This window comes from Lepisosteus platostomus, chromosome 16, assembly GCF_059453375.1.
Source record: "Lepisosteus platostomus isolate fLepPlt1 chromosome 16, fLepPlt1.hap1, whole genome shotgun sequence".
NCBI classification, from domain to species: Eukaryota; Metazoa; Chordata; class Actinopteri; order Semionotiformes; family Lepisosteidae; genus Lepisosteus; species Lepisosteus platostomus.
The window spans coordinates 24,317,923-24,345,454 of NC_142626.1; the positions used below are offsets into that span (position 1 = coordinate 24,317,923).

The 27,532-nt window shown below is 39.1% G+C and overlaps 1 protein-coding gene and 1 pseudogene across 48 annotated transcripts in view; both read right to left on the reverse strand.

Moving 5' to 3' along the window:
- Positions 1–27,532, reverse strand: part of LOC148647083 (NACHT, LRR and PYD domains-containing protein 3-like) — a 1,669,284-nt gene that overhangs the window by 123,184 nt on the left and 1,518,568 nt on the right. The gene's annotated exons all lie outside the window — the stretch shown is intronic.
- Positions 28–26,235, reverse strand: LOC148647085 (NACHT, LRR and PYD domains-containing protein 3-like; annotated as a pseudogene).

Genomic DNA, 27,532 nt, shown 5'->3' on the forward strand with positions numbered 1-27,532 from the left:
AAGACCTTCTCCCAAAGGACATAGCAGTTATTCTATCTGACACAGCGAGACAGTGGAGTCAGGACCCCAGACCCAGAATCCGGGGTACAAAGATTCAGTGAAAGTGGTGAAGACAGTGTGGAGTAGAATTGGTGTGTCAGGGGAGATGCTGTAAAATGACAATGTGCCAGCTGGGCAGTCCAGATACACTCCTATTCTGGAGGAGGACAGAGTGACAGGTATGTCAGCCCGGCTCTCCTTGTGACGGAGTAAAACTGGTCACTGCAGTTAAAAGACCAGGACTTGTTGTTGGATCCAAGGGGACCCTGACTCCATCCTTTCCTGCTAATTTCTTTATAGGCGACTCCAACAGATACCCATTTCCCACTCCACTCAGCCTCCCAGTAACATCGCCCAGTCAGCTCCTCTCTGCACAGAACCTGGGACCAATAGTCAAATCTCTCAGGGTTATCAGGACATGGCTGTTCCTGTCTCATAACTGTGACTTTCCGGTTTTCCTCTGACAGAGCAAGACGTCTGTGGGCTGTTTCTTGGTTCAATGTGAGATCACACGCATCTGAAAAAAAGAAAACAACTCCCCTATAAAAAAGTGGATCTCATAAAATATTACAACTAAATGCAATAAATTTAATAAGAAAAAAAAATAGTAAGGAACTGGAAAAATTAAAAGTGAAGAGGTGAATAGAGAGAGGAAAAAGAAATTGCACAGATACAGTAAGATAGGAAATGTTAAATCAGAAAGATATGACAGAGGAGAGCCCTGTAATACACAGTTAACTGACTGTAATGAAGTTTGAGAGAGCAACATAAGACAGAGGGATGACAGATGTGGGTAGATTCAGGAAAAGTCCACTTTGTCTTCATCCTCCTCTGTGCCCCCTCTCCCCTTTTTTGTCTGCATAAACAATTAAAAACTGACTCACATTTCAGCAGTCCTGGTTTGTCCCTGTCCTTTCCAATGTGGTCAACACTGTATGAAAACAGAACAGACACACAGATTCAGGCACACAGAGACATGCCTGCATACTGGCAGAAGACTGTGGTGTCAAAGATCCACAAGTTTGACAAGCCTTATTGAATGCATGATGAGAGTCTAAGTAGTAACACCTTACAGTGCTAATCTTATTTGTGGAACTCCCTGCCCAAATCCATCAAGATGTTTTGATTACAGATTTTTTTTAAGCATCACTTAAACCTGGCCAGGTTAGAACACAGTGGGCAGGTCAAGATAATGTTAGTTATAAAGACAATAAAGGGTCAAACAAGGTCACTTGATAGCTGTTAGTGGACCTGTAGTAAGGCCTAAACAGTCACTAAGTGTGGTATAATAGACAGGCCCTACCTCACTGAGTGAACTGGTTGTGTACCTGTTGGTATATGTTATCTCCACACACTGTCACTCAGTTTTTACACTGCTTTGTTTTTTCATGCTTTCACACCAACTACACTTCACAAAACAGACTTCCAGAATGACAAGGCAGGTGAGAAGACCTGCTACAATCTGAAAGCACTTTTCCACCCAAACCCCTCTGACCCCTTACAGTAGGTCTCATGTGCTCACATAGCTCCCCTTCAGGGGGAGACTTCAGGTCTTCTCCACCTGCTGTCTTCCTGCATACCGTGCTTAAATAATAAACTGAAGTAAGCACCTTGTGAATGTCTGTGACCAACAGCCACCCAGGCCATGCCTCTTCTCCAATGCCTCTCCAGTCCACGAGTAATCGCACATGGGTTTCTGCAGCCTACAGTCAGTCTGCTGTCCACCGTTGCCACATCACTGGCTACTGCAGCCAGCAGCCTCTGCTGCCTTTCTTTAAAGTCTCTCTTTGGTCCTCGCTGGCGAAGAACCCACGGCTGATGAATCTGCCTTTTCAGCACCACAACTTTAGACCCTCAGCTTACTAACCCTTCTGTGACTATGGTTAGCACACACAAACATGTCCGTCACTACTGTCACTTTCCCTCCTGCCCCTCCACTTAGTGTACAGAAGCTGCTTGTATCTCTCTCGCGCTAGGTCAGCCTGTACTGCACACAGACACTTACCTGCAGCGGGTAGAAGAGATTTTTCCACTGACATATATTACTGCTGTTGTATAGCTCTTGTTGAAAAGTTCTAATAAAATTGATTATTGTTAGTTGCATTGTCACTAGAATAATAGCTACTAAATTTGGAATTCATCGACTATAGCCTTTGACCGTTTTGCAGAAGTTATGTTTTGCCAAGCTGTTTATGACCCACCTGGGGAAAAATATCAACCCTGCAATGGTAGGTTACACATGCATCTTTGTGTTGTGTTTAGGTTTGATCATGGAATGTCTTTATTTGTAGGCTTTGTAGGTGATCTTCCACCTCAAGAATAAACAATTATAGAACACTATTATAACATTCTATATAGCCAGCAGCTACAGAATACCACCCTGCAATTCACAATTGGTAACCCACTAAAGCTAAGCAGGGGTGAGCCTGGCTAGTTCCTGGATGGTAGACCTCATGGGAAAGCTAGGGTTGCTGCTGGAGGAGGTATTAGTAGGGGGTGCTCACCCTGTGGTCTGTGTGGGTCCTAATGCTTCAGTATAGTGACAGGGACACTTTACAATAAAAAAGGAGCTGTCCTTCAAATGAAATGTAAGACCAAGGTGCTGACTCTCTCTGGTCATTAAAAATCCCAGGGCATTTCTCAAAAACAGTAGTGTACCCCGACATCCTGGCGTTTACCATGGCCCCCTAATAATCCCCATCTCTGAACTGGCTTCATCACTCAGCTGTGATAGCAGATGTGTGGTAAGCATACTGGCACACTGTGGTTGCTGTCACATCATCAAGGTGGGTACTGCACATTGGTGGTGGAAGCAAATCCCCATTACCTGTAAAGTGTGAGTGCAGTGTCCAGAAAGGTGCTATGTAAGTATAAGGAATTATTATTCTATGACACTTCCTCTTTTGTCACTGGCAGACCTTCTACTCTTAGTCTCTATACTTACTTCAGTTTCTGCAGTCTACATTTTTTATCCTCCAGGACAGCAGAGAGTAGTTTCACTCCAGAGTCCCCTGGATGATTGTAGCTCAAGTCCAGCTCTCTCAGTCTTGAGGTGTTTGATTGTAGAGCTGCAGCCAGAGCTGCACAGCCAACCACTGTGACCCAACATCCAGAAAGCCTGAAGAGAGAATAGCTCATCAATATCCCAACTCATGCATATATAGTTTCTTTTTTGTAGTCTGGCTCTACTTACATTGTTAATTCAGATGCTTACAACGTCTCACTGCTCTGCCTAGCATCTTAAATCCTACAAACTTTGGATTGACCAAACCTCTGAAATACCAATACTGCACACAACTGAAATATAAACTTAATGGGAACTCATAATTAGCATCTTAGCTAATTATTTATTTAAGCAGATGTGTCAATTAAGATCACATCATTTAAAAAATAATATGGATAGTATAGTCACCTGTCTGCTTTGCACACACAACCAGGTGGATTGAACCCTAAAAACCAGCCCACATTGGTGTTTGCATGATGCCCATATAATTTTGTCAAAACCTCTTTAGATTTTAATATTTTGAAAAAAGTCAGGAAAATGGGGCCTTTAATAGAAAATAAAGATGTCTGGTTACCCTTTTGCAGTACTCAACCCAATTACTGTAGTTCACAGCATTCACAAACTCACCCCAGTCTTTCTAGTTTACAATGCGGATCCTCCAGTGCAGCAGACAGCTCCTTTACTCCTGAATCCCTCAGATCATTGTCCCTCAGGTCCAGGTCTTTCAGCTGACACTGGGTTGTACGGAGAGCTGAGGCCAGTGCACTGCAGGTCCCCTCAGTGATAAGGCAATAACCTAGGCTACATGGAAGAGCTCAGGGGTTTATTTGTAAATCTGAAAGGAGCGTGTATGAATAGATGTAGGATTAATATATAGTAAAACTAGGAATTACACATATAACTCATTTAAACTATGCTTTGTTAATGTGGAGAATACGTGTAGAGTTAAAATTACGCCACATTGAAATAAAAGTTAATGTTACGATTTGTCCTTATTTACACTGTTAAAATACTGACAAAATCTAAGCTAATTTTTTGTAAAGCGCAACACATTGATTTTTGAGTATACAACATTCTAAAAAAGGTGTTACAGGTGCATTTTATGATTCTAACAAAAAATACCAAGATAAATATTTTACACTTCAAACACCTATGCTGTTTTCTTACAGACAACGTCTTTTCTATGTAAAACCATACACGTTTACACATTACATTTAGTTTGTCAAATGTTTGTTATATAACTTATATAATATAGGTTTATTAATCAAGATTATCTTCAAAGTAGGGATAGAAAAAAATGTTCATTTAAAACAGTCAGGTGAGACAGCTCATGTTTCCCATGATTGGCATGACATTCTTCATTGGTGTTGTTTAACTTTGAACTATTAAAATGGAGAAGGAATTGTGTTGTTTTGATACACCTGTTTAAGTTTTCTCAGTAACCATTATAATAAAAATAATCTGAAATCTAGATTATTTAAATTCTGATTCATCTTAATGTATTCATATGTGTACATGTCATTCCTGTACCTGACCTACAATATAACACATAACAACATGTAACACATCACAAAAACATATTGAACTCAAGTGGGTTGTAAGAGTCAAAATTGTGTTTACCCTTGACATTTGTGTTGACAGCTTTAATGGATAGTGGTTTGTATCTGTTTGACTTACATTTGGGAACCCTAACACATTTGCCAGAAGGAAGAAGTTGATATTCAGAGTTGAGGATGTGGGAAGGATTTGATATAATTTTTTCTTGCTTGTTTGATTATGGATTTTTCAAAGATTGTCTGCAGGGAGGGATGCTGTTTCACTTCCATGACATTCAAAGCTGTCTGGATGAGGCAGGTAATTTGCGATTTTAAATGAACTGATAGCTTACCAAAACACACTGTAATACCATATCTGATATGCTGTCGATTACAGCATGGTAAAAGAGTAGCATTACTTCCTGTTGAACCCCAAACACTCTTAGTCTTCACAGTAAATATAAGCGCTGCTGAACTTTGGAGCACACTCAACATGAGTAGACCAGCACGGTTACGGTATGCATTAAGCCAAGAACAGCTGTATCATCTGAGAATCTGAAAATTAAGTTGCTTTGACTACTGCTTGTACAATAATTTGTATAAAGTTTAAACAGAACTGGAGAGCTCACACAGCCCTGAGGGGCATCTGTGCTAATAGATCGTGACTCAGAAAGAGTTTTGCTGACCCTGACATACTGTGTACGATTTGTTAAAAATGAATGATACCATCATATAACGTTATGGTTAACGGACATTTGCTTCAACTTGCTTATGAATAGATGGGGCTGCAGCGTATTAAATGCAGAGCTTAAGTCCACAAACAGCATCCGAGCATAGGCAATGATACATTGTATTTTAAGTTATAGAAAAAGAAACCTAGTAAAAAAGACAACCACCATTTCCAATGCTTTTTATATGAACTGGGCCCAGTCTTTCATGACATATGGTAATCTACAAATATAGCCATTCAAATTGTGCTGTAAATGCCTGGTCTAAAGCAAGCTCACTGTGGCATATTGCAATATCATCTGGCATACTGAACTATTAAAATACTGACAAAATCTTAGCTAATTTTTCATTGGCCAAAGAGAATTGAAAGGTGGCACTAGTAGTGTGTTAGATGATAGTGAAACCACAGCTTCATTTAATCTGTATTACTAATTTTCTTTAAATCCACTTAATATGGAATATTAATATATAATCATGTAACAAAAGGGAAGTTTTGGTAGGTGAAAATAAAAAAAATAACTGAAGTATTAAACTATCTTTGAACATCATTTACTATATTAATTTATTAATATAAACATATTTATATATCTGTTAGAGGTAGCAAAAAATAACAGTATTCCACGATAGAAGTGTATTCCATCTTCTTCACAAACATTTTATGCATTATATTCTTCAACTTGCTCTGGATATGTTGGAACAATTTTTACGTGATTGTTTTAATAACTTTGTTCTGTTGTTTTTGTTGCAATGGAAAAAGAAACACTTGTAGTATCATTGAAAATTAGTAGAAAATGAAAAAAGGCAGTGCTTGTGGTTTTTAATTTAGCTCATCCAAGCTGTATGATGTGTTGCTGTGTTCATTAGCAGAATTCTTGCCTGTCATGTGGAATGTCTGAATTTGATTCCTGACCAATACATAGGTTTTACTTTTTACAAAGAGACTTTCTCAAATAATAAAATATAGCATACAAATTATTACATTGATATTTGTATTATTATAATTAAATATAATATAATTAAAGAAGCTGAATACTATAATAAAGAGGTTCTCTCAACTTTATTGAGGGTGGTGTAGTCAGATTAAATACAGTATATTTTACTTAAAGCTATAATAGGGAAGGAGGGGATAAGGTAATAAAAAAGAAAATTATTTAATTCGGGTTGCCCAACCAGTAGATCGCAGGAGTGCTAACCAGTCCATCGCAAGAATGTTTGGCAAAAAATAAATGGGCTATTTGACTATTTACTTTTTTCAATAGCCTAATCATCCATTCAGATCTATGCTGTAAGTCATACATTTTACTGCCCTTGTGTGTGTTTAACCCTTGTTGACTGCATTGTAAAAGTTTCTGTTGCCTGGGTGCTGGCTGCCACTGAAAAAAAGGCTACAGGAGCTCTGTAAATAGTGTTGTGTGTGCAAGAATGTTCTCCTGGTTATTGCCGTTCGAACCCCACATTTGCTACACTGCATAGCGGGAGTGAAACAGACTAGCTGTGACAAATTTGCTAACAGTTTTATATGTTTGATTGCCTATTTGATAGTTGTAGTGTTTGAGCGAAAATGATGAAGCAAAGAGACCGAAAGTTTGCCATTACCACAAGGAATGGGAGCATGATGATTTTTTGGTACTTTCTCATTCAAAGTGTGGGTGTTTAATCTGCAATGCTAGCATCTATGCCAAAAAGGGAAATATAGGACAACAATTCAAAACTACACACAAAACGGATGATGTAGTCTTTCCCATTAAAAGTGATTTATGGAAAGTGGAAAAGTTAAAATCTCAACTACCAGCACAGCAGTTGGTTTTCACAAGGGATACAAGAGGGAAAGCAGCAATTATCGCATCATTCTGAGTGAACCATTTCTTGGCTCACTCAGAATGGCACAAAAGGTCTCTCAGCAAAGGAAAGGTATTAAAAGAAGCTTTGCTGCCGATTTACTGTTTGGAGATTTCAAAAACTAAAATTTTTGGCGAGGTTCAGAGAGCTGTTGCCTGAAATCAAAGAGTTTCTCAAGTCGTTTAAACATGGTGAATATGACCAATTAGAGGATAACCAATGGCTTCTGGATTTAGCATTCCTCACAGACTTGACTAAACTGCTGAATGAGCTGAATATCAAGCTGCAGGGACAAAATAAAAATGTAATTGACATGATCAGCAGTGTCAACACGTAAATAAAAATTACAAGTGTTCTCGACGAAGCTTAGATATTCTTTTTTCTAAAATGGGGAACATTACTTGTTCACTGAAGCATGAGCCACTTGCTTTAATTTGCTGTCATTTTAGTGATGGGTATCACTATTGTACTGATGTGCCTACAGTATGTTTTTCCCATATCAGAGCTTCAAATTCATAGTGTTAGATAGTGCTGGACTGGTGAACGAAAAAGTAGATCTTACATTAAAAAAGGTTGGGCACCTGTGATTTAATTGATTGGTTGATGTTGTGGAATGTGTGTTCCGCCCGCAAAAAAAAGAGAAAAGGGGGAAAATTAACTCTCGAATTTGACTGTTATTTGACTCTCCTATGGATTCACCTTTGTGCTTTTCTCACTTTCTCTTGGCTTGACCCATGCTTGTCTGACTGTGTCTCAGGATTGTGTCAGTTTTCCTTTCACTTGCCTGCCCTGCATTTTTTCAGCAGACCCTGCTCTCGAATTCATTCTACCATCTCCTGGCTGCTGCTTCTATCAGGTCAGTACAGCAGATATCGCAGGTTAATCAAAAAAGCAGAAGTGTATGGGTGTGGGCATAGTCTCTGCACAGTGCAGCAGACAAAGACTCAAAGTCAGTTTAGTCTAAACGTTCAGTTCTCGCTGCCTGTGGGTAACATTCCATCATTTGGAGGCTAATCCCCTCTTTTAGTGATGGTCATGGAATTTTATCCTTCATATTTACTGTCAGTAGCTGATAGGATAGGATAAAATACTAGTTTTGTAAGTGATTTCAGTTAATACTGAAGTAGAGAGATTTGGATTCTGTGGAGGAATCTTTCTGGATAATGCCTAGTATTGTACAGATGTATATATTTATACAGATCCAGCCATTCAGAATGCACAGAGGATAATGCAGAACATTGCAGCACGAGTGCTGTGGGGTGTTGCACATTTTTAAAAATATTCAGTCGTCACACTGCACTACTTTGTACCACCAGGTGGAGCAATGAAAGCTTAACCTGGTGTGTAGAAGCATTTGGGCAGTCACCAGAAAGGCAGGCAGAATGAATGAATTGAATGAATCCCAGCCAATGCTGGGGATAATCTTTTTCCAGTTATACAATTTAAGTTGTATAGTGTTAAGACTTCTTTATTTTAAACTGTGTATTACAGCACAGTGTTAAATATTAAATTAATTAAAAAAGAAAGTAGGGCTATTTTACAAAAACCAAGTTACTCAGTTGGATATATAAAAAATAGCTTGTTGTGAACGCGGTGGCCTTCTTTCAGGTTTGCATCTGCTTCGAAATAATCCATATTTTGCAAAGGAACAAGTAAAGATTTATACAATGCTGAAAAGAAAAGAAACACTATGTTTCGGCTGTGGATCCTTCTTCGGATGTGAAGAAGAAGAACCCGAAGACCAAAAACATGTTTCTTTTCTTCTCTTTTCATGGTATAAACCTTTACTTGTTCCTTTGCAGCCTACGCATGCTGATACAGCTACCTACTTAATCTATATTTTGTTTGAATGCAGATTTCAGCAACAAGTAATCAGGAAACAATTTAACTTTACATTTCAATTATGAAAATATGCTTCACACATCCTGCACTGTAGTGCTTTAAAGCCATACAGTATGTTCTTATATGGAATATATACCTAATGTACCTACAGAAGATGGTAGAGGTAGCTAAATATAAAAAACAAAGTACAAAACAGTAATCCACCTTCTTCACAAACATTTTATGCATCATAGTCTTTAACTCTATAACTTATGGTGGTTATTTTGGTGTAAGTTTTGACATTCTTGTTCTAACAACTGTATATAAAGTTTATATGCTTCATAAAAAGCTATAAAGTTTTATTAGTTTCTAAGAATACATAATAAGAACACTTTCCATTATTGTTATAAAAAAGTTGTCATACTAATTTAATACCACTTAATAGGGAATATTAATTTTAAGTTTAATTATTAACATTAACATTAACATTGTCTTTGGCCAGTGAATTACATAACTACCGCATAGTGTTATTTTTGAGGCATTTGGAAGATATACTACGTTTTCTGAGTGGCCGCATCTGTATATGTATGTTTCGATTACATTATAGAAAACAAGGGCACAGATGTATGAGACAGAAGTTATAAGAACAGCTACATTCTTTATGACTGATGTCTTACTCTCCCGAACTCTCTACTTACTTCAGTTTCTTTAGTTTACAGCTTGGAGTCTCCAGCAATGCAAACAGCTTTTTCACTCCTGTGTCCCCTGGGCAATTGTGACTCAGGTCCAGTTCTGTCAGGCTTGAGGGTCTCGACTGGAGAGCTGAGGCAAGAGCTTCACAGCCACACTCTGTTATCTGACAGCCAGACAGTCTACAGAAATAAGAAGAAGGGGGTTCATCACTATCCCACCTTTGAACACATAGAAAGACAACATTCTGATCGGACTCTGGTGTTGTATTTTTGTAATTCACCCAGGGTGTAAAACAGTATTACAAATATAGAAATCAATCTAACTTTCTTATCTTGGATTATATTATGAATGTATAAGATGTTTTAACAGTCCATCTTCATTCCAAGTCTGCTACTATAAATCTAATATTTTATTTTAGTTTGAAGCTGTTAACTTTATTCACAGAATAAAAAGACTACAAATGGGAGAAGACCTACTGTTAGTCATTTGTTTGAAAAAGCATGTCTATTTTCACTATAAAGACCTGCTTTTATATCTTAACTGCTACTTTGTGACTAAAGTTTACATGATGTTAACAGGTTGCATTAACATAATTGGAACACAACAGCACTGGATAAGCGGAGATCATTCTGAGAAGTTATGCCAACTGCCTGATGTTCTGATCATATGAAAAAAGTATCAGATAAACAAATAGAATTAGTACACAATCACTTTGAGGAAACTGATGCTGAAATCCATTAAATGATTTAGCAATGAGATTAATTGAAGTTCACATAGCTCTATGGTAGCATGTCTTTCAAGGTCACCTCTCTCCTAAACTCCTGCAGTTCTCACCTCAGTGTCTCCATTTTACAGGCTGGATTCCTAAGCACAGCACAAAGTAACTTCACTTCTTTGCCTGCTGAGTAATTGGATCTCAGGTCCAGCACTCTCAGATGTGAGGGGTTTGACTGAACAGCTGAGATCAGAGCTTTACAGCATTCACCAGTGAGATTACAGTGGTCCAGCCTGTACAGAGAAATAAAAAAAATATAAAATAATGATCAATATTTTAGTATTAAGTGTTAATATATTAATATAAAGTAATAATATGAATTTATTTGTACTTTAAATGTATTTGTTATTAAATTTAGGGCAATTCCCAATACAGTATTCTAATGGTCTCAGACTCTGTGAAGAAAAGGTAACCAACAGACAGTTACAAGATAACTGCTATGTCAAAGAGCTATGAATCAGATATGATGTCTAGGAAATTGACAGCTTAAATGAGTTTTTGAGGTTCTAAGGTTCAGGGAGGAGAACAGTATAGATGAGGCAAATTGCCAAGAAACTGCAAAAAGTGTTTTCAGTCTCAAGTATGGCTCCTTATACATACAATATGTGTTAAAAGAGAAATGTTATCACATGAAGCAATAAAAACCTCACATGTTCCTCACTTCAAGGCCTAAAATCCTGCTTTCAAAGGAAAACCTGTTGCTTTTTTGGAATGGAAGAAAGGTGAAATGGAGGGTAAGGACAATTTAATGTCAAAAGCACATACAGCAATTCCATAACCTTGGTACAACTTAACTCCTGTGAGTCATGTTCTTAGAAATTAAGTTAAGATGGGCCCCTGATTTAGGATTCAGATACAAAAGAGGACATCATAAATTTGTCCCATCTGATACCTCCATTTTTAATGTTCTTTACCTACAAATACAATCAGTGGAAACTATCATCAATTTGTTTGTTTCCATTTTGGTCAGTATGCTCTCAAAACTGCCTTGTTTCTATACAGTGAGCTGACACAAGAAATTGTGTTATTGAAAACTTTCCCCTTCTCTCTGTTACCTTACAACCTAACAGTTTCAACATGAGACTTCTAACCTGAACTGTAAACTTTGTTACATGAGTTCTCCCCCTTGAGACTCGTAAAATAACCAGCAGCCTCGCTGCATGATTTCCTGAACTTACTACAAAGCTCAATAAATCAGACTGTGTGAACTTAGAGTCTTACCACAACACTGTTTATTTGCAATCTCACTGCAAGATTGCATTTATTATATTACACAGGTCTAGACCAAGACAGACAGGAGCCTCACTGCGAGACTCTTAGTGCCCCATTCCCCTCTGGGGCTGTTGCTGAACCCTTTTTGGGTTCTGGTCTTTCAGTGTCTCAGGAGTCTCCCCGTGAGATTAGTGTATGTTTCTCACTTACCCTGACAGTGTGGGTCTAACCCAAAACTAAGACTGTACTCATTGTACTCTTAAACTGGTAAATCTGCTACCAATACGTGTTCCTTATTCCCTAATAGCCCCCTGCATATTAATATTATGCATTTTCTCCAAGTATCTGGAGTGTCCTGAGGCCACCCCGTTGCATATTAACCTACTTCTGACACTTCAACTCTGGCTGCTCTATAACACATCCCTAAAGAAATCTGTATAGTTCAAGATTATATTGTAGTTTATGGCTTTTACAATATGACATGGAAAGTTGAAAAGCTCCTCTATTTTACACTTAAACATGTCAACTACATAATATATTTATCTTTATGCAATAATTCTCTCTTTTTTCAAAGTCAGTGAGAGGTACTGTATGTACTGTAGCATTTAATGTTTGAAGAAGTGCCATCAGGGTATTTTCATAATTACTTGCATTCCCTGAAAATACTTCTTCTAAGATGAAGTTTATGAGTCTGAATTTGAATGCTCTCAGTGAAGGTGACTCTCTTATACTCATGGGGATAGAATTCCAGGGCCCTGTGGTGCAGTAGGAGAAGGCCCTGTCATCTATACAGTGTGAGCGAACTGGAGGGGCAGTCAGGATACCATAATCAGATTAACAAAGATTACAAAGTGGGGGAGTAGGAAGATAATAAATCAGAAAAATACTGAGATGATAGGAAGCCTGAATCAAGTATCTTCAACTGACATATAGGGTTACTACATTGGCTTTAGATAGCTGATTGGAGGTGCTCAGAGGCATGACTTCAGTTTTGTCACAGTTTAAAAGAAGACATTTCAAAAGGTGGATGATTATAATCATACTTTAAGAAAATGAATTTATTGCCGAAAATGACATTCTTGTCGCATCACTTACAGAGCTTGTCTACAATACTTGATGAGTGGCAGTAGCCTCAAACAGCCGTCCATGGATGTTGTGTATGTCTTCATGTCAAACACATCCAACGGCTCTTCTGCCATCATCAACACAAACGCCAGTGCTGACAGCTGTTCAGGTGAGAGGCATCTTCCTGAAAGACTTCCTGATCTAAGAAACTGTTTGACTTCCTCCATTAGGGAAGTGTCTTTCAGTTCATTTAAACAGTGAAAGAGATTAATGCTTCTCTCTGGAGAGGGGCCCTTCCTAATCAATTCTTTAATATAGTTGATTGTTTTCTTTTGGCTCTGTTGGATGCTTTTTGATTGTGTGAAGAGGAAGCTTAAGAGCTTCTGATTGCAATCTTGTGAAAGGCCAACAAGGAAGCGCACGAAAAGGTCGAGGTGCCCATTCTTGCTATTTACAGCTTTGTCCAATGCAATTCTGTGCAGGTCAAACACATGCATTTCTTCACCTTTCTTTTTTTGGATTTCTTTTCTGCTTTGAGATAGAAGATTGATTTTATTATTTGAGTACTGCAGATGCACATATAGAGCAGCAAAGTACTCCTGCATACTCAAATGTATAAAGGAATAAAATTTCTCTTTAAACAGTCCTGAATCCTCTTTAAATATTTCAGTACACAAACCAGAGTACAAAGAAGCTTGGGTGACATCAAGGCCACAATCTCTCAAGTCTTCTTTACAAAATACAAAACTGTTTTTTTCCAGGTGTTGAAAAGCCAGGTGCCCCAGCTTAATAATGACGTCTTTATCTGACTCTAATAGTGTTGGTATACATCCCTCACTTCTCTTGAGGTATTTCTGTCCCTTGACAGTCTGGATTATCAGGAATTGTGTGTACATTTCCGTCTCAGTTTTCAGGACCTCACAGCCTTGTTTTCCAATTATTTGCTCCAGGACAGTTGCTGAAACCCAGCAGAAGAGTGGGATGTGACACATGATGTAGAGACTCCTTGATGACTTGATATGTGTGATAATAGAGCCTGCCAGGCTCTCATCAGTTAATCTCTTCCTAATATAATCCTCTTTATGCTGATCGTTAAAACCTCGTACCTCGGTCACTCGATCAACACACTCGGCAGGGATCAGTCCAGCTCCTGCTGGCCGGGATGTTATCCAGACATGAACAGAAGAACATAGATCTCCTTTGATGAGGTTTGTCAGCAGCACATCCAGTGACATTGTCTGTGTTATGTCACGCCAGATCTTATTGTTCTGAAAATCTAAGGGAAGCTGACTTTCTTCTAGACCATCAAAGATGAGTAAAACATTTTTATCACCTAAGTCAATATTACCAATTTCTTTCATTTCAGGATAGAAGTGCTGGAAAAGTCCAATGAGACTATATTCATCATCATTTATCAAATTTAGCTCTCGAAAGGGAAGAAAAAAAACGAAGTGAGCATCTTGGTTTTCCTTTCCTTCTGCCCAGTCTAGAATAAACTTCTGCACACTGACCGTTTTTCCAATGCCAGCAATCCCCTTTGTCAGTACAGTTCGGATGTTTTTTTTTTGGCTACTTAAGGGTTTAAAAATGTCATTGCACTTGATTGATGTTTCTTGAGAGGCATTTTTCTTGGATGATGCTGCAATCTGCCACACTTCATGTTGAACATTGACACTTCCACTAGTTTTCTCGGTTATATAAAGTTCTGTGTAAATGTCATTGAAGACTGTTTTCTTCCCTGGTTCAGCAACTCCTTCAAATATGCATTCAAACCTCCTCTTCAGATTGGACTTCAATTTGTCTTGGACTCTTGTCAGGGCTTCATCTATAAAACAGTGACAGGGATAAAGAACCATCAAATCCAGACCATGACAGAGTACAGAATAAAATGTATATTGGAGCAGCAGAACTGATGGTGTTTTCACACTTACAGTATATCTGTCAGGCAATTTGCTTCCTAATAATTTAATAAATCTCTCATGGCAGACAGTTTACTAGGTTTTTGTAAATGGCTTTGGAGCCCCAGACTGGGAAATCAGCACTAGCAGCTGTAGTACTCCAGCACTGGGCTCATGAAATTGAAAAGAAATTCAATGTTAGTATTGAGTATGAGAAACATTGCTCCATACAAGGAGTGGTGTGTATATGGATCAAGTTTCCAAGTCACTTGATACCCAAGATGTTTAAAAAAAATAATTGAATGAAATTTTAATTTCACTCAGCATCTAAAACCACAAAATATGCAAGATGGACCAAATGCCCTCTTTATGACTGCATTTAGAGTACAACAGGGTACAATCTCACTCAGATACTGTAGGTACAGTATCAATGCGGCATTGAGGATCATTAACTGCAGAACTTCTAAATGTTATTCTCAGTAGAACACAGTGCAGTCCACGTTCAGGAATCATAAGGCACAGTCCAGGCTACTGATTCACTAAAGAAATCCCCAGTGTGATCTTCGGTAGAGGATAGAGCAACAGGATGTGTTACAGTACCTACTTCAGAAATTCAATTCTATACACTTACTGGATTGAGTGGTATGATTATATCACTAATCAGATGAACAGACATATGGAAAACAATTGTGGTCTTACCTACAAAATCAAAGGTTCATTATCAATTTGAACTACATGTTTTGAAGTAATAAAATTCATCAACATCATCATTTTCCAGCTACTTACTCCTGGTGAGGATCACGGTGGTAAGTGGCTGAGCAGGGTGGACCAGACTTCTCTTTTGCCAATAACAGCCTCCAGTCCCCTGGAGGGATCCCCAGGCGCTCTTACATCCCATGTATCACACTCTGTCCCTTTAACAAGGCATAGACTCCGCCGAAGCACCTAACCAACCAGCTTACCTGTCCTATCACCACACCCCATGGCACTTCCCTATTTTAGGACACCCTGGCCGAACATAAACTGCCCTGTTTGAGCAGCTTTTTCCTTTTGACTACTGTTTACGGATTTCATCTCTGGTTTTGTTACTCTTGGCTTTTTAGATTTCCCATACCTGGCTTCTTGAAATCTGCCTGGCCTTTTGACTACGGTTTAAGGATTTAATCTTTGGCTTTTACACTTGGCTCTTTTGGATACCTGGCTTGTTGGAATTCGGGAAAAAGTTATAGGTTTATTGCATGCTGAAAAGAGAAGAAAGAATACACAATATTTCGGCCGTGGAGCCTTTTTCAGGTGTGGAGCCTTGGAGCCTTCCATGGAGCCATTCACACCTGAAGAAGGCTCCATGGCCGAAACGTTGTGTTTTCTTTCTTCTCTTTTCAGCATGGAATAAACCTATTACTTGTTCCTTTGCAGCCTACGCATGCTGACGCAACCACCTACCTGATGTACTTATTGGAATTCAGTTCTCTACATTACTATGTTCTCTGGATTATGCTCCTGGCCTTACTTTTTCATCCTCTTTTCTCTGCACAGGATCCAATATCTCTCTCTGTTTTTAGAGAATGCAATAGGCGCCTCTAGGCCAGGTGGGAGGTATAATCCCTCCTGTGTGTCCTGGGTCTGCCCCAGGTTCCCTTCCCAGTGGGCTGTGTTTGATAGACCTCCAGCAGAAGATGCCAGGAAGGCATCCTCACCAGATGCCTGCGACACCTGAAGTGCCTCCTCTCAATCCAGGAAGCAGCAACTCCACACCAGATCTTCCCAGCCCACTGAGCTCCTCATGGAGAGTAAGCCCACCAACCATAAGGACAAACTTCATTTCTGCCGCTTGTACCTACATTCTTTCAGTCACTACCCAAAGTCACTACCGACCTTGTGACCATAGGTGAGGACAGGGAAGATTGACCAGAGACCTGAAAGCTTGATCTGAAATCTCGGCTCCTGCTTCATCACCATGGTTCAGTATTTTATCTGCATTACTGCAGCTGCTGCACCAATCTGTGGGTCAATCATTAGTGAACAAAATCCCGAGGTACTTTAACTCTTCCAGTTAAGCAAGCCACTCATTTCTGAGAGAGAATCATGACCTCAGATTTGGAGGTTCACTCAGCTGTGAACCTCTCCAGATCACAATCAGATGAGGCAAAGAGGACAACATCATCCACAAACAATAGAGACACTACCCTCAGGTTCCCAAAACAGAGACTTTCCAAACCTCAGTTGCTCCCTGATATTCTGTCCATAAAGATGACAAACAGGAGAGCAGACAAGATGCAACCCTGGTGTGTCCAACACACACCTTAACATGCCTGTGTTAACACCTACAATGCAGACACAACTCTCACTCTGTAAATACAGGGACCAGATGACACACAGATGCAGCTCCAGCATCACATACTCTCACAGCACCTCCAACAAGATACCCCAGGGTAGAGAGTCATAAGCTGTCTCAAAGTCCACAAATCATGGACACAGGGGTGGCAAACTTCCATACCCCCGCAAATACAGATGCAGCCATTCAAAGTTCGCGGTACAAACCCGTACCGCACGCAACTACTCACAAGCCACCGCACCGTACTGCGGTACGTGATTGGCTGGTCAAAATGACCGACAGGGGCACTCGTGGTGCATTGGTCGGTAGTGAAAAGATTTAATCATTTAATCTCTTTACTGTTCACATTTTAATCCACTTATTAGTATTGAATATTTAAATGGAATTTTACAGCTAAAGGGAAATTGTAGTTGCTGAGTATAAAAAGAATAGGAGCATAATGCATCTGTCATAAACAACATTAATTTAGGAACATAAACATATTATGTAAACTGTATATGGCTGCCCCATACACTAGTATTCCATTTCTCCCTAAACATTTTAAGCATCAAAGTCTTACATGTGGTTACTTCGGAAACGTTTTTACGTGCTCCTTGCTCCCTCTGACCATGTTACTGAACTGGACGTTTATACAGTATACAGTACTCTGTGATAAAAGTGATCATTTTAAGCTTTTCTACGAATACGCTCGATACCGGAGTAAACAAGCATACTTTTAGAATTTGATTAATAAGGAATATAATATGGAATCGCATATCTAAAGAAATCAATAACAATATAATTATATTATATATATAATAAATATTAATTACTGTATTGTAAATTTCCTTTGTTATTCATTTTATTAAGTTTGTTTAATTTTCTTTAAAAATAAAATTATGCTGTTAGTAAAATCATGCTTCCTCTTGTGCTTTTTATGATATTCACTACTTGCCCTCCTTTATGAACTTGCCCTCCTTTAGTAAACCTATGAACATGTCAATATGCTTTTAACACAGTTAATACTGTCTGTCCACTTCTATTTCTTTGTATCTTATGTGACTCTTGCTCTGCTTTTCTAGCTAACCCTGTTGTTACATTACTGATTGCATTTACAGGCTTTATTGACTTGACTAGGTCTTATTGTACCTGCACAGTGACACCGTGTTGCAGCAGACAGCGCTGCTGCCTCACAGCTTTTGGATTGGATTGTAGGTTGGATTCTGGACTGGGCATTCTCTGTGGAGTCTATGTGATCTCTTAATGTCCATATACTGTAGGTTTTCTCTTGGTACACTAGTTAGCTTCCATATTTAAATCAATATTCCACAGCTTCCATAGGGAGAATATGTATTAAATCCTCATGAGGCTATTAGGGAATTAGAATCACCTGTGCGAAGCAAGACTTCTTGATGTAAGTTTTCAGAGACTGAATAATCCTTGACTGTTCAAGGAAGTCAGAATCTTGCTGTCTGCTGTGGCAGAGAGAAACAGAGTCTCATAGAAAGACTCTGACTCTTGATTGTCGGCTCAGGGGAGTCAGATCTCTCTGTCAGGTACTGTATAACAGTTGTTAACATCCTCAGTGTCAGGTTTAACAGTGAGACTCAGGCTCTCGCAATGAGACCTAGTGAAGGATCAAACCCCGGAAGGGGGCCGGTTCTAGCTGCAGCCCCACAGAAGATTGAGAAAGGCTACAGACACCCTGATCTAATGAGGATGAGAGAGAACTGGGCTGTCTGAGAGAAATACCTGCTCAGATTTGAGTAAGTTGAATTTCAGGGTAATCTCAGTCTCTGGCTAAGACAGCTAGTAGTGGAAGATTAAAAGCTCCACATTTGGAAGTCAGCTATCTGGGAGAAAGGGACTCCTAGAGATATGTGGAACAGGAGAAGGCTGTCACAGATGAAGCAGCCTCTGTCGTTTCATTGTCGCCTGCCAGTAAACAAGAAGATGGAGTGGCCGGAAATTACCAAGATGAGATCATATTCTCTTCCTAACTACCCGAAAAGTACAAAAAGGTTAAAGAAGGCATACAGTTATGGATGGAATGAAGGTTAAAATGGTTAAATTCAATGATACAGGTTCAGATGTGTAACCAAAGATCCAGTCAAGATCAAGTTAGGGGATAATGTGTGCAGGATCTCCAATATTCAACTACCATCTGAGGAAATCTGTTTTATGTTGTAGTTATTTTCATTTTTCAAAAATATTTGTTCATTCTAGTGTGCCTGAAGTATTATTCTTTTCACCAAAATTGTGCCAGAGAACAAAGAATTGAGATGCCTCTTATTATAAACAAACCAACTTGGGTTTGTTTCTCGCATATCTTTACAATTTGGGGGTTATGATTGTTTTAGCCATTGATTATTCTGTTCTGTTTTTTACTGTAATTGTCTATTTTAGTAACTGCCTATATGTAATTATTATTTATAAATTCAATTAAAGATAATGTTTTAATATATATATATAGTAGTTTGTTTTTAAGTGTATGCTAGATTTTGAATTTTATAATTCTACTTATAGGATTTTAAAACTTTTTTTATTCACTATTTTTTCTCTACCTCATTGTAACATTGTAAGTGTTATTAAAGATTTCTAATAATCTTTCTCTTGCCTTTACAAAGAGAACGAGACCCAAGACAATAGATCTGACATCGCTAACCAGCCAATTTGGATGATGAAACAATGAGGACTCTGCAGGTTAATATCATTATAATACCTGATGACATCCTAGCCAAGTGATTTTCTGCTTCCTAAGGTAGTATCCAACTAATTAATTTTTGATGTAGTGTCTTACTTGTAGGTTCTTTGCACAGAACAAGCAGCTGAAGAAGCCACAGTGATAACTCTGCTCAGCTCTGTCATCAGCACATCATCAGATCAGTTCCTTGATCTTTGCGTATAATACTTCTATAATCACATTATAATTCTAATGAGTTTAACTATATCAAATACAGGTATAGTAGTACATGATGGTAAGTGCATATTTACTTGTCTTTGAGAAATGAACTTGATTTAACCATGATACTGACATATGAGAAGGATGTAACCTATAAGTAAGATAATAAAACATTAGTATATTATTAGTGTATTTTAACTTACTTTAAATTATTTACTCTTTAATAATTATTTACTCTTTAATAATAATTGTTGGGAGGAGAACAATCAATGATTCATATAACAGCAGATCTCTTCACAAATATATTCAATTACTAATTTTGGTTTCTTGTAAATGTTTTGGTAGTGTCATGCCCTCATCCCACCACATTCTCACATGGAAGCCCACTCGCGCTAATTACACTCCAGCCCTGAGCACTTCTGCCAAATGACACCGCTCCTGCCAAACAGCCAACTGAGACACTCCATCTATCAGTGCACCTTCTTCCTCTCACAATACTTAAACCCTCCAAAACCCTTTACTCTTTGCCTGGTATTGGTTGTTCTCATGAGCTCCTACCTTGCCTTAGTTTCTAAACCCTCACCTTGCTTTTCTTGTTACAAACCATGGAACTCACCTTTGACCATGTCCCATGCCTAGCCCTCTCCTGGATTGGAAGCCTTCTTATTACTCTTCACAATATGACCCATGGAACTTACCATTGATCCATGTCTCTTGCCTAGTCCTCATTTACTCTGGAAGCTATCTTCTAGTCTCCTGACCACCTGAGGTACCATACAGGGTCCATCCTCCCATTTGCTCAGTGGGTCAATTGTGACAGGTGGTATATCAATAAATAAACTGCATATACTATACAGTATATTTAAAATTGGTGTATGAAACTTTAAATTACTATGTCTGATACCTGGCAGTTGTCAGAAAACGCTCGTTTGCACACACTGACCTGTCTGTTCTTCTACACACAGATGCACCTTCGCTCACATACCCGCATACCACAAATAGACACACACTAACACACTCTCTTTCACACTAACCTGTTTGGTCAGTATCCTGGAATCCTCGTATCACATCTCTCCTCACATCCTGAGCATAAAGTACAGAGAGAAGAGTGAGACTCAGAAATAGGTAGAATTGGCAGATTTTAAAGGAATCAAGAGGTATGAAGCTTTCATACTAACACAATGATGGCATCCATAGTGACAACAACTCCACAGTAGGAATGAGAGACCATTCCTTGGTGTATCCGCACTGAGATAGTGGGTTGTGGTCACTAATATTTTACACTGTACATGTGAAATAAAACAACACACAGACACCCAACTGCCCTCAGTGATGAATGTGTATTAATTCTGTCTCACTAGTCACTACAGTTCTTTATCTCTGTCTTTTGGAAGAGAGCACAGGGACACACAGAGTCACTCAGTGTTTAGAGTTTAACAGTAAAATGAGCTGGTGAAAATAGTGTCAATATTCAGCACAGGTCTGATTTTATATAGCAGATGAGTGACCGAAGCCTCTTACCTGTGTCAGTCCCTGGTCTGACATAAAGACGGTGTCATGTCCCCTGTGTTCCTGCACTGAACACAGGCTGCAGATGAGAGTTTGGTCAGTATTACAGAACATTTCCAGAGCTTTTCTGTGCTTCTGGCACAGTTTGAGGTCCTGGTCTCCACTGATGTCCACCAGTCTGTGTTTCTGCAGAGCTGGGACTGTGTAGTGCTGTCGGACATGTATTTCACAGTAGGAGGCTGGGCAGACATAACAGTATTTCACAGCCCTGACCATCTTCTTAAGGCAGAAGTCACAGAAAACATCTCCATGCCCAACAGACCTGTGAACGACCAAAATATTCATATTGTGCCTTGAACTCAAAGACCGAGAGTCACAAAATTCACGCAGAATCTCTCTGTACAGCTCCTTACACAAACAAAATACAAGCACAAGAATTCAGGACAAGAGAAAAAAAGGATCCTTGCAGACTTCAAGACAGGAAGAGGAAAAAAGTCATGGACATATAGCTGGGAGATGGTTCTGCAGCCCTCTTCCTCTGTCACACATGGTGTGCAGATAACTTCAAAGGAAGAGAAATGTTTTGAGAATCAAGGTTCTATAATCTACTGCTCCTCACTATTGTGGTCAATTACAGCTCACTCTTCCTCCAGAGCTGTGTGTGTCCGTAACAACACTGCTGTGTGTGGTCATAACAACACTGCATACTCACTGTTTCATCCCTTAGTTGTAAGAAAATATAATTTTCTTTTTTCAGTACTTTTTATCTGTCAATTCTTCATTATTTTTAAATGTTTCACAGAGCAAAGGAAATAAGAAATGGAGAAGTGATCCAGGTCAAACAATTGTGTCTCATGACCAGTTGAGAGATACACTCAATGGACAACTGTGATCCCACCTGGGGTGAGGAATAAAGGCGAACTGTATTGGTGGATCCATTGACTGGTCATTCTTCATGGACACACCACTGGGCATTGGTGACCCCTGTCTGTCCAGCACAGACCAAGTGTGTTCTTTCAGACGCTTGCTCAGAGTGTCCCTGTTAATGTCAATGTAATGTCTAGAAGTGGATATGCTGGTTTTGAGGCTGTTCTACTTCACATCCAGGCTCACAGCCCCTTTCCCTCTTCATGGCTTGAAGGAAAGAGCCTGCAGGGGGCAGCACACAGTCCCAGTGTGTGAACCTGAGCCTGAACTCCAGGGTGTTTCTGCTGGTTTCCAGACTGGAGCAGCTCAGAGAGCCTGGAGTCACTTTTCTACTGGAGAGTCAGAGCTGCTCAGATGAAGTCACATATTGATCGTGTACTGTAGCTGGTGATGTCGGTCTAACTGATAAATCTTCTCATCTCCCTTTTGGTCCTTCACACAGTCACATTATCCTGTAAATTCAATTACCTATTAATCCTTCTCTGGTCCACTTAAATTATTAACCTTGTAAAAGCAGGCAGAAATTCATCACATCCAGAATGTGAAAATCAGAAAATCCAAAAGATGCAAGTAGTGTCCACAGTTACAAGCTAAACTACAATCATTAAAGGAATGATTGGGTCCACCTGGTCAGCTTGGTAGTTAGTAGCTAATTAACCCAAGGATCTCAGTCTGTGTTTTTCCTGAAAGACACCAGGTAATCAGCATCACGCACATACGTCAAGCATCCTTGGCTTTGGAAAAATAGTATATAAATAAAAATATTCAGCAGTATTTTTATTGATCATCTCATGATGCACACAATGGACAACAGTGATCCCACCTGGGCTGAGGAATGAAGGTTCCATCAGTGAACTGTATTGGTGGATCCATTGACTGGTCACTCTTCATGGACACACCACTGGACATTGGTGACCCCGGTCTGTCCAGCTTCACCCTGTGAACAGCACAGACACAGACTTTCCATTAACCTCCTGTAGCAGCAAGGCTTATTAATAATACAGGAATTACGTTTGCTGCTCCCTTGCCAGTTCCTCTCTCCCTCATCTTAGTGGTGCTGGACACAGAGAGGCCATTCCATGTGGCTCAGATTTAAGGTGTTTTTCTGTGTGATAGAGTTTCCTGATAAGGAACAACTCCCAAGGCTGAGATTCTCCAGCCACACCCAATGAATGGTCATCTCTGGCGCCTTTCTGTCTGGGAGATTCTAAGGGAGAGTCTCATCCCAAGGTTTACAACCCTAAGGTCAGAGAGTATAGTTACTCATCCTCCACCTTGATAAGCCAATCAGCTACTGGTAGGGCAGGGTAACCCCACGTGGGCCTCAAATGCCCGCCGAACTTTCAACCAATAAACGACCCTAGTTCCTCCAGATAAAAGAGGCAGCACAGGGCCCAGAAGGTGCCCCTCCAGGACACTCTCAGACTCATCTCAGACAATCACGTGACGGCCAGTGTGTCCGAGTGCCAGGACTTTACTCCGTTCTAAGATTCGAGACGGGAGGTCGCCCACACGTAAGCAAAGGATCCACTCGAGGTTAGCCCAGCAGCAAGCCTCGTGAACCGCCGGAAACCTACTGTGAATGCTCGCTTGATCTACGAGTGAACTACTGTCGGATCTGTCGACAGCTGAATCTCAGTATTCAGGACTAGCGCTACAGTACATTGGGAACAAAGCGGTCTTCTTCCCGTCTAAAGAGTGTGACTTGCTCGGACCCACAGTCACTTTTCATGTGCACAAACTCTGTTTGTTCAGCCGGGACTACCTAGCTGGTTCTCAGAGAGTCATTGCCAGCATGTCTCAGCTGGAACGTCTCCCTCCTTCTCCCACACCTCCAGCCGCACCAGGACTGCATGGCACCGGGCCAGAGGATGCTGATTGGACACAGCAACAGCCTGTTGCTGTTCCTTAGTGTCCGTGGGAAATCTGAATCCACACGATTTGGATGAGTATTCAACATTCTGAATTACAGCTCGAGAATTCAATTGTTACCTCAACCCCAATTGTGTCAATTTAATTTCTATGAGTGATGTACTTGCTTTTAAGTATCTAGTGTAGAAGTTGTGATCAAAGCTCTTTTACGAAATGGTATAAATGAATGGTATACTGAATGTATGTGTCTCTTGGTATTTGTAACTCTTCATGATCGAATATCTACCTTTTGTATTCTTCTAACCCTCACGATAAGATCTGTTATGTTGAAATGCACATTTTATGTATTAATAAATGTATTGTCGTGTATTAGTATCCACGTGTGTGCGTTGCAGGGTTGTTCCGCAAGTTCGATTTTCTAATAGCCATCGAAGAATCATTTTGTGACTTACTGCTACAATTAATGATCGTCCCAGCAAATGCACAAGACCCCTACACTCCTCTCTCCACATTTAGACACAGGGTTGAAGTACACAGACCAAGTGTGTTCTTTCAGACGCTTGCTCAGAGTGTCTCTGTTAATGTCAATGTAATGTCTAGAAGTGGATATGCTGGTTTTGGGGCTGTTCTGCTGTTTCAGTGCTTTGCAGATGACCGTATCGGTGGTGTGATCACTTAAGTGGCTGATTTATAAGTGTGAGGTTGGGTTTTTAAATCCAGCAATCGCTATGAGTTTTCATTTAACAAATAAATGAAAAACTAAAATAGCAAATATTATGGACACTACAGTATATTGACATTTTTTATATTTCTAAATGTCACAACATGCTCATACTATATGTACACATCGGTATCGCATGGTGTAGGGTGCAAACCCACATGAGCCAAAATCGCTACATCATTCATATAGTAATATCTTCCGTGTCACATTAACAAGTTTAAAAGGAGGAGACACTTTACATTTTACACTTCACAGAGAAATTTCGCCAGAGCCTCTTCTCTTGTTGTGTCTAATTTTTAGTTTAGCAGGATTCAAGCACGATTTCAGATGAAAGGCAGTGACGTCAAGCGAGCCCAAATCATAGTTTAACCCGTTAAGAGCCTAAATTACATTTTAGCGTTGCATTTTGAGCTGAAGACCCTCACAAATGAAGAAGGCTTCATAGCCGAAATGTTGCGTTTTCTCTCTTCTCTTTTAAGCATGTGTATGATGCTGTAATACAGTTTAAAATAATTAAAAGTCTAAACAGTATCAACTTGAATTCTTGTCTCTAATAATATAACTATCAAGTGGCATTAAATAAATACGGTCTTTTAGTATAGATTACACTTTTCTAAAATTTATTTAAAAAATAAAAATGATAACAATCTAATCTTTCCACGTTTGATCCCCAGATCCCAAGAAAAATAAATCTAAACAGGGAGAAAGCTATGCTGAAAGTTTATCAAGATACTTAGAAGACAAAGATAATGATTTACCTTTCATTTGTCAGATTGTGAATCAATAAAGACATTTAATTAAACACGCGTTTGCGATTTAAATCAAAATAGGGGTAACAGGGACTCTTATTATTTCTCTTTCTCTCTTATTATCAACACTCATTCAATTGTGGTTCCTTTTGGTTTCACGGAGGGCTTCTCAGATAGTTGGGCATTCAGATAGATTGGCTAAAGGATTAGTAACTATATTTTGTTAAAGCAAGTCAGTTTTTTGTGACACATAAAAGACATATTGTGTCATTATTATATAGGAAGGACACAGTGACTCAGACTCACGTTGAATTTTCTTTGACTTCTAAATCCCTTAATTATCATTAAGCACAGGTTTCTCTTTTGATACCATCGTTAGACAAAGCAGGAACTTACTGAACTTTCTAATGACATTACATGTGGAAAGATTACAGATTACAGATTTTAATTGTCTTTAATTTCGTTATACATTTTAGAAAAGTTTAATCTATGCATATACCACAAAACTATTCTCGTTTGTATTTCTGAATGCTATGTATAAAAAAAACTTGCAGCTTCAGTCAACGATTCTAAGATGATCACGAGGAAATGTATTGCATGTCAAATGCAATTCTAACCCCATTTACCCCATTTTGATTAAAATCGCAAACGCATGTATAATAAAATGCCTTTATTGATTCACAATCTGACAATGCAATGTAAATCATTATTTTTGTATTCTAAGTCCCTTAATTCACTTTAGTCATAACTTTCTCACTATTTAGATTTATTTTTCATAGATAAGCTCTCTATTAAAGCTCAGATCAAAGATCAAACAGCAATATCTCATACACTGGGACTGATCTGTGATCTGGAATGTGGTTGAGTGCAAATTGTGGCACTCTAGCAGGCTAGCTGGTGTCTGTGTGGTTCAGCCGGCTGGCTGTGCCGAAAAATAAAAACTGGTATAACAACTCTTAAGCATATTGTAGTTTTTATTAGACCATTAGACATGCAATACACTTCCTCGTGATCATCTAGAATCTTTGAGTAAGCTGCAAGTTTTTTTTTAATTATACATTTTAAACACTTTAATTTTGAAAACAGAACATACATTCCATAAAGATACAGTACAATCACATTCTCCTGTCTTCCAGTGGTGTAAAACGAATAAGTAGGTGATTGAGATAACAAAGCAGGGCCCACACTGGGGTAAAGTTTGAAAATGATGTTGGCATGCCTGTAGCCTCCTAGAGTTACGAAAACACTTGCTGTGTGTACAAAGTACATTGTGACTGTTTTCACAGCCTTCACTATGTCGTTTTTAAGCCATTTTTTTTACCATGCTCCAATATTCTTTTGTTCATATCTTCGGAAGGGAAACAGAATGCCTTCAAACCAAATGCATTTTAAAGACCACGACTTGTGAAAATGTTCACAGCTTGCATATAAAACTATGTTTATAAACCTCTGTTTTTTCATCTATGCATAATTACGCACTAACTGGAACCCTAGGGGATCGCTGTGTAGACATGTTCACAGCGCGAGAAATACTGCTCTATATGGTTTCGTGTGAAAAACCTGTATATCACGATAGGAATCATACTAGTGTAGCCTCCAATTACCCAGACTGTAAGCACAGGAATAAAGCTTTGTTTGATTTCTGAAACCCTTTCTTTATGTCCTGTTTTCATTCAAGTAACTGTCAGCTATATACACGATACTGCTGACAGCAGGAAAATTCCTATACTCAGCAGCGTCTTAAAAACAGCACCCATGGTATTCAAACCGATTTTCTTTACACAGAAGACTGAAACAACTTCGCGTTGTGAATCAGTTTTTCTAAGTAAACGTGTCCGTGGCGGGGAGGTGGAGTGTCTGTCATCGGAAGACTTGCCCTGTTCTACTTTGAAAATACCTGTGAAACCGGTTTGTTTACAAACAATGTA